The sequence below is a fragment of the Ursus arctos genome, unplaced genomic scaffold (assembly GCF_023065955.2).
Source record: "Ursus arctos isolate Adak ecotype North America unplaced genomic scaffold, UrsArc2.0 scaffold_28, whole genome shotgun sequence".
In the NCBI taxonomy this organism is placed as follows: Eukaryota; Metazoa; Chordata; class Mammalia; order Carnivora; family Ursidae; genus Ursus; species Ursus arctos.
In genome coordinates, this window is record NW_026622963.1 from 10,188,643 (window position 1) to 10,195,997 (window position 7,355).

At 43.0% G+C, this 7,355-nt stretch overlaps 1 long non-coding RNA gene across 1 annotated transcript; it reads right to left on the reverse strand.

The window, feature by feature from the left end:
- Positions 1-751: 751 nt before the first annotated feature.
- Positions 752-4,691, reverse strand: LOC123002233 (uncharacterized). The gene is made up of 3 exons (XR_006411943.2): positions 4,570-4,691; positions 2,871-2,981; positions 752-2,107 (listed from the first exon to the last, which is right to left on the reverse strand). It is a non-coding gene; the product is annotated as an uncharacterized LOC123002233 (long non-coding RNA).
- Positions 4,692-7,355: the final 2,664 nt, after the last annotated feature.

Genomic DNA, 7,355 nt, shown 5'->3' on the forward strand with positions numbered 1-7,355 from the left:
ATCTGCCACTTTTCACCTCTCTTGGGCACCAAGTCTTTCCCTGAAGGGGAACCTGGGCATTGCATCTCTGTGCCTACTGTCCTGGATTTTAGTGGGTTTCGAGGAATGCCAAATGAATGAATGAATGAATGGACTACTTTGAAAGAAACCCCTAAAACATTTTGGCCTCATTCTCTTCATCTATTTAATGGGCATATCTTCCACACTCATGCTGTGAAAGGCAAAGCTCATTAAAAACACCACAGCCCATGAATATATGAGGCCCCGCCAGCTCTTACAGTTGATATCCTGAGGTTAGGGCTAGGGGGCTGAGGGGTGGGGTGGGGAATGGAGGGTAGGTGGAGTGGGCTTGGCAGTTTGTGGTTGCTGCTTCAGGGGAAACCACAGCTGCCTCCTCCTCAGGGGGTCAGTGAGGCCCAGGGGAAGGAAGGATCATTTGCAGGGTGAGCCCCGGCCACTGAATCACCACCCAGAGGAAAACCACAGCCTCAAGAGCCCCAAAGCTTAAGGAGAGGTGGCAGGTGAGCTGGGCAAGAGCCAGCACTTGATAAGTGAGCAATTGGACAGTCTCCTCACCTCAAGAGCCACCCCTTGAGAAAGAATGGCTCAGTTGCAGATCTCTGTGTAACAGAGCAAGAACAAGACCCTGGGAAAAGGACCACTGCTCTCTGGTCTCCTCCTCCCTGACCCCCCAGGAAAATGAGAGGTCAAAAACAATTCTTGAATTTGAGGAAATTCATCTAGGATATTCTTTTTTTTTTTTTTAATTTTACTTATTTATTTGACAGACAGACAACCAGTGAGAGAGGGAACACAAGCAGGGGGGTGGGAGAGGAAGAAGCAGGCTCATAGTGGAGGAGCCTGATGTGGGGCTCGATCCCAGAACGCAGGGATCACGCCCTGAGCTGAAGGCAGACGCTTAACGACTGAGCCTCCCAGGTGCCCCTCATCTAGGATATCCTTACGTGAAGACTCACAATCTGCAACTTCGCTTATACGATAATTTTACCACCATCATTACGGTCAGAGAGCTGCTGTCCGCCACATCGTGTTCATCTACTGATTCCTGTAATAACTGTGAAATGTCTTCCTCTGTCCATTTTCTTCTCCTTCCTCTTTGTAAGAAAATGAAATATTCTGAATTCTCATCTGTGTACAATGGAAGCTTTAAAAAAGTACAAAGATAATATCTCCAGACTTCTTAAAAGACGGTCTAATGCTTTGGACCAAACAGTAAGAAAACTGAAGGATAGTGGAATAGTAATGATTCTTATCACTATGGAATCAATCTTCCAGGAAACTTCATCGTTCTTCTGTTTTCTTATTATTTTAGTCTCTCTTTTTTTAAGAGCATGATTGGGAATAATTAATGAGTAATGATGAAATAGTTCTTAGGAGGATGAAATAGCAAAATGTTTTAAGATCTAGGAAAAATAAGATCACTCAAGTCCAACGATATGTTTTATTTATTTTTTAATGGTGATAAAATTTATATTTAGATTTAGCCAGCTGGACTCAGTTTAGATGATCCCAATTTTGTTGGCAATATCCAAAGCATCATCGTCAGGAACCAGTCAAACATATGCCTTCTTCTCTCCATTCAGCCTGGTCAGGGTGTTGACCTTGGCCACGTCAGCTCCTTCACAGCCTGTTTTGACCTCGTGTTTCTTGGCCTTGACATCCACAATGAACACAAGTGTGTTGTTGTCTTCTATTTTCTTTATGGCTGACTCAGTAGGCAGGGGAATTTGATGGCATAGTGGTCAAGCTTGTTTCTCCTGGGGGCGCTCTTTCTTGTATATTTGGGTTGCCCAAATGTCCCAAGACACATCGGAAGGTAGGTGATACACAGACGTTTTTTTGTGACTGTGGACACCTTTCAGCATTGCTTTCTTGGCCTTCAAAGCCTTTGATTTGGCTTTGGCTTTGGCTTTGGCTTTGGGAGAGGCAGGGGCTTCCTTTTTCACCTTCAATGCCATCTTCATGAAAGGACAGTATGCTTTAGATTTATAAAGGATCCAATGGATTGATATGGTAATTGTGAGATAGAATAAGCTCATTCTATTAAAAAAATAATTGAAGCTTCACTTTGGTTTTTGGAAGACCTCTGTGAAAGAATAAAAGCTATAAAATATCAATCCTTATGAATAGTTAGAACCCAAAAAAGAAACTTAAAAATTAAAATTGGGTCTAATGGACCCTGATGGTATATACTGTGAGTTAAAATGAAATTCTCCAAAGGGGATTTGGCTCATCTTGCACTCAAATAAGGAAGAATAAGTAGAAGCTGTAGATTTGACATAAAATGAGACTCCATGGAAATGAATGACAAATGACATGCAAAAATATGCAAATAAATGAGGACAAGGGTGAGGGCCCTGGTGTTTCTAGTAGACATGAGATACTGAGTTCCTCTGGGTGGAGGACAGTTCCAAGAAAGCTATCCCATCCTCCTCCCAGGGACTCCCCTTGGCCCCTCTGGCTGAGAGACCCAGGCCCAAAGTCTGTTCTCGCTTCCTTACTCCCTCTTCCAGCATCCACAGAGGTCCCAGTGGCTCACAGAAGCCCTAGGGCTTGATACTCCAGGCTCTTGCCTCTGCCCTGACACTCCATTCTCCATGCTTCGTGGACCCTGAAACTGGAGTATGGCACTGGTGTAGGGCACAAGGGGTCAGGACAGGGAGGCGTGGTTTATGTCTTGTGGCACTTCCTGACCTCCAGGTTTCTCCTCTTCTGTCACCCCCACCCCCATATGTTCAGCTTTCTCTTCCTCATAACTTCCACAAATTCATTGTTTCTACTTCATCTTTTAGCTTGCTGGGTATGACCTCTGAGTTCAGACATAGCTTCATGGCCTCTTTGATACTCACCTTCTCAATTTACTCAGCCTCAACTTCTTAAATCCCAAAGGGAGGAACTTTCTGGATGGCAGAGGTCTTTGGTTGTAGGGTTGAATCATCTTTGGTAAACAACTATAAGTCCTAAGCAAAAAATACATAACAGCAGTTTGCAGGCACTTGACAGCAGCCAGTGTAGGCTGGCTACGATCTCTGATGGACAGAGGGCATGCAAGGTGATCCCTACATTTACCCAGCTTTCCCCCAGAGGCTATTTCCCCAAATGAGGTGCAGGGAATTGGACCAAGCAAGAAGTGAGTATCTCACTGTGGGGGGGGGGGTGGGGGGGATATATATAATTGGATTTGGATTATAGGATACAAAAATATTTGTAAAAATTCCCTTTGGTTCCTTGGCCAACTCCTAACCTGCGCATGTTCAGGGTGAGCCTTTAAAAGATTCAGCAGAGAACATCCATTGAGAAATTGGAGAGCTGGGCACACTTCAGAGGCTAAACAGTCCTGGAGAGATTTTAAAATTCAGGCCCAGGCAAAGGGGAGAGATCTCGGTGAATATACCAGAGCTTCAGTTAGGATTTCAGAAAGGCTATATACCCTATGAGTAAAGGGTAAACTCTAGGAGAAAGGGCAAAACTGAAATGACCATCTTAAGAAAGCCTAAAACCAAGTATCTACAGGTGAAGGTGACCCACTGGTAATTTATTTTATTTTTAAAAAATCTTCTATTTATTCATTTGTCAGAGAGAGAGAGAACAAGAGAGAGCAAACACAAGCAGGGGGAGCAGCAGACAGAGGGAGAGAGAGAAACAGGCTCCCCGCTGAGCAAGGAGCCACCTGCAGGACTCGATCCCAGGACCCTGGGATCATGACCTGAGCTGAAGGCAGATGCTTAACCAACTGAGCCACCCAGGTGTCTCTGACCCATTGGTAATTTAAATGCTTACCAGAACACAACCTAATACTTGTCAGAGGAAGATAAGATCCACAGATTCTAAAGCGTAGCAACTACAATCAAGAATGACTAGATAGGGGCGCCTGGGTGGCACAGCGGTTAAGCGTCTGCCTTCGGCTCAGGGCGTGATCCCGGGGTTCCAGGATCGAGCCCCACATCAGGCTCCTCTGCTATGAGCCTGCTTCTTCCTCTCTCACTCCCCCTCCTTGTGTTCCCTCTCTTGCTGGCTGTCTCTGTCTCTGTCAAATAAATAAATAAAATCTTAAAAAAAAAAAAGAATGACTAGATATATGAAGAAGCAGGAAAAAGTGACACAAAACCAAAAGATAAAAGAAGTAATAGATTGAGAGATCATCTAGGTATTGGATTTAGCAAACAAAGCCTTTAAAATAAGATTAATATGTTGAAGAGAATAGAACAAAAGATGGGTAAAATGGGTGAAAAGACTGAGTATTTTTTTAAGAGAGGGAGGAGGGAGGTGCAGAGGGAGAGGGAGAGAGAGAATTTTAAGCAGGCTCCACACCCAGTGAGGAGCCTGATGTGGGGCTTGATTTCATGACCCCTTCTATGCTTCAGAGAAGATATGGGACAGGGTAGGCTACATTGTGTTTGGGTCTCCGTGGCTGTAGATCTAGTCCCTGCCTCAACTGTTAGCTCTGATCTCTGTATTTTCCTCCTTGGACACCATTCCATCCTTCCAGCTCCAGCTGCTCCTGCCCCACTGTTGGGATCCCTCCCTCTGAAAGAAGAAATGAGATACCTTTCATGGTTCTCCACCTCTGGCTCCCCTTCCATCCCATTCTTCTGCCTTTCAAGGCCCTGTCTACATGGGTTGACAGGTCTCAGCCACAGCTCTTGCCTGGCCAGCCCCAAGTCTTGCTCAGCTGGGTGAGTCCTGATCTATTTCAGGCCATAGCCTGGACTAATTTGGGTATGGGCACCACTTGTTCTCCCAAGAGTCATTATCTATCCTGTTGGAGTCTAATGTTCCCTGTCAGATTTTATAAGCTATAGCAGGTGCCTGGCATGCAGTGATTATGCTGAAAGATATTAATTGGTTTTAACCTTGTTCAGTGTGCTATGGGATTGGAGAGTATAGGCTCTGCAGACAGGCCTGGGCTTGAATCCCATCTCTAATTCCGGACATGCGACTTAACCTTTTTGTGCCTGAACATACTCATCTGTAAAATGGGTTAATATCTACCTTCTAGGAGTGTGGTAAAGAATAAATAAGATGATGTATGTAAAGTGCTTAGCACACTGCCTGGCACGTAAATAATGCCTACTAACAACACAGATGTTAGATTGTTATTTCTGAAGAGCTCTGCTATGTTATAAATATTCTTTTTAAAATTGAGATATAAATTATATTGTTTTGGGTATGCAACATAATGATCCGATATCTGTATATATTGTGAAATGATCACTGCAATAAGTCTGGTTAATATCCATCACCATACACAGTTACAAATTTTTTTCTTGTGGTGAGAACTCTTAAGATCTACTCTTTAAGCAACTTACAAATATACAAAACAGTATTATTAACTATAGTCACCATGCTGTACATGACATCCTCACGTCTTATTTATAACTGGACGTTTGTGCCTTCTGACCCGCTTCACCCATTCTGTCCATCCCCCAGTCCCCACATCTAGCAATCACAAATCTGTTCTCTGTATCCACGAGCTTGATTTTTCTGTTTGTTTTTTGTTTTAGATTCCACATATAGTGAGATCATATGGTATTTGTTTTTCTCTGACTGACTTCACTTAGGAAAATGTCCTCAAGTTTCATCCATATTGTAGAGAATGTCAGGATTTCACTTTTTTATGGCTAAATAATACACCATATCTTCTTTATCCATTAATCCACTGATGGACACTTAGGGTGCTTTCATGTCTTGACTGTTGTTAATAATTCTGCAATGCACATGGGGTTGCATATATCTTTTTGAACTAGTGTTTTTGTTTTCTTCAGATAAGTACCCAGAAGTGGAATTGCTGGGTCAAATGGTAGTTCTATTTTTAATTTTTTGAGGAACCCCCATACTGCTTTCTATTGTGGCTGCACCAATTTACATTCCCACCAACAGTGCATGAGGGTTCACTTTTTTTCCATATCATTGCCAACATTTGTTATTTCTTGTCTTTTTTATAATAACCATTCTAACAGATATGAGTTGATATCTATTGTGGTTTTGATGTGCATTTCTCTGATGATGAGTGATGTTGAGCACCTTTTCATGTACCTGTTGGCCATCTGTATGTCTTCTTTGGAAAAATACTATTCAGATCCTGAATAGATCCATTTATAAATAGTCTAAGAAACCATATTTCTGTTTTATTGTGGTTGGGTTTTTCTATTTTGGGGGGGATTTTTCTTTTTTTCTTTTTTCTTTTTTTAAAAATTTTATTTATTTATTTGACAGAGATAGAGACAGCCAGCGAGAGAGGGAACACAAGCAGGGGGAGTGGGAGAGGAAGAAGCAGGCTCCCAGCGGAAGAGCCTGATGTGGGGCTCGATCCCATAACACCAGGATCACGCCCTGAGCCAAAGGCAGACGCTTAATGACTGTGCCACCCAGGCGCCCCTGGGGGGGGATTTTTCTATTTTTTTACTTTTTAAATTATAGAATACATCATATACAAAAGAGTATGCCTTATATAACATATATGTATAGTTTAAATAATAACAAAATTAACACCTGCATACCCATTACCAACAAAAAATAAAACATTCACGGTTCCCTGAAGCCTCTTCTGTCTCCTCCCAAAGTATTTCTCCTCTTTCTACTCCAGAGGCTACTACTACCCTGAATAGTCCAGTGTAAATGGAGGCCATGGGGAGCAATAAGGAGACTTACCTGTCCCTTACAGCCAGGGCATTAGCAATGGAGGTGCAGTGGGAGCAGAACGCCCATGCCCTTCCATCAGTAACAAGCAGTACTCCTAGGTCAAGAGTCAGTGGAGACCATTATAAACTGGATTGTTGCCCCTCCCTGCCCAGTGGCAAATTGAAGCCCTAATCCCCCAATATGACTATATTTGGAGACAGTGCATTTAAGGAGGTCATTAAAGTTAAATGAGGCCATCAGGGGGCCCTAATCCAATAGGACTGGTGTCCTTATAGGAAGAAAAAGAAACACTAGGGATGTGTCCACAGATAAAAGGTCATATGAGCACACAGTGAGAAGATAGGTTGTCTTCAAGCCTAGGAGAAAGGTCTCACCAAGGAACCAACCCTGCCAACACCTTAATCTTGGACTTCCTGCCTCCAGATCTGTGAGAAAATAAATTTATATGGTTTAAACCACCATTCTGTGGTATTCTTTTACGGCAGTCTTAGAGAGGCGGGTGAGGAAACTGGACCTCTACTCCCACCTTGCAGTAATGAGGTGGTATCTCCCTTTCTCTTCTGCAGCAGCTGTCAAATGGAAGGTTTAAATAAGTTCCAGAGTCTCATAACATAACACCTAAACTGCCCAGGTTTCAATAGAAGATTATTTGTCATACCAAAAACCAGGAAAGTCTCACACTGAAAAAAGAC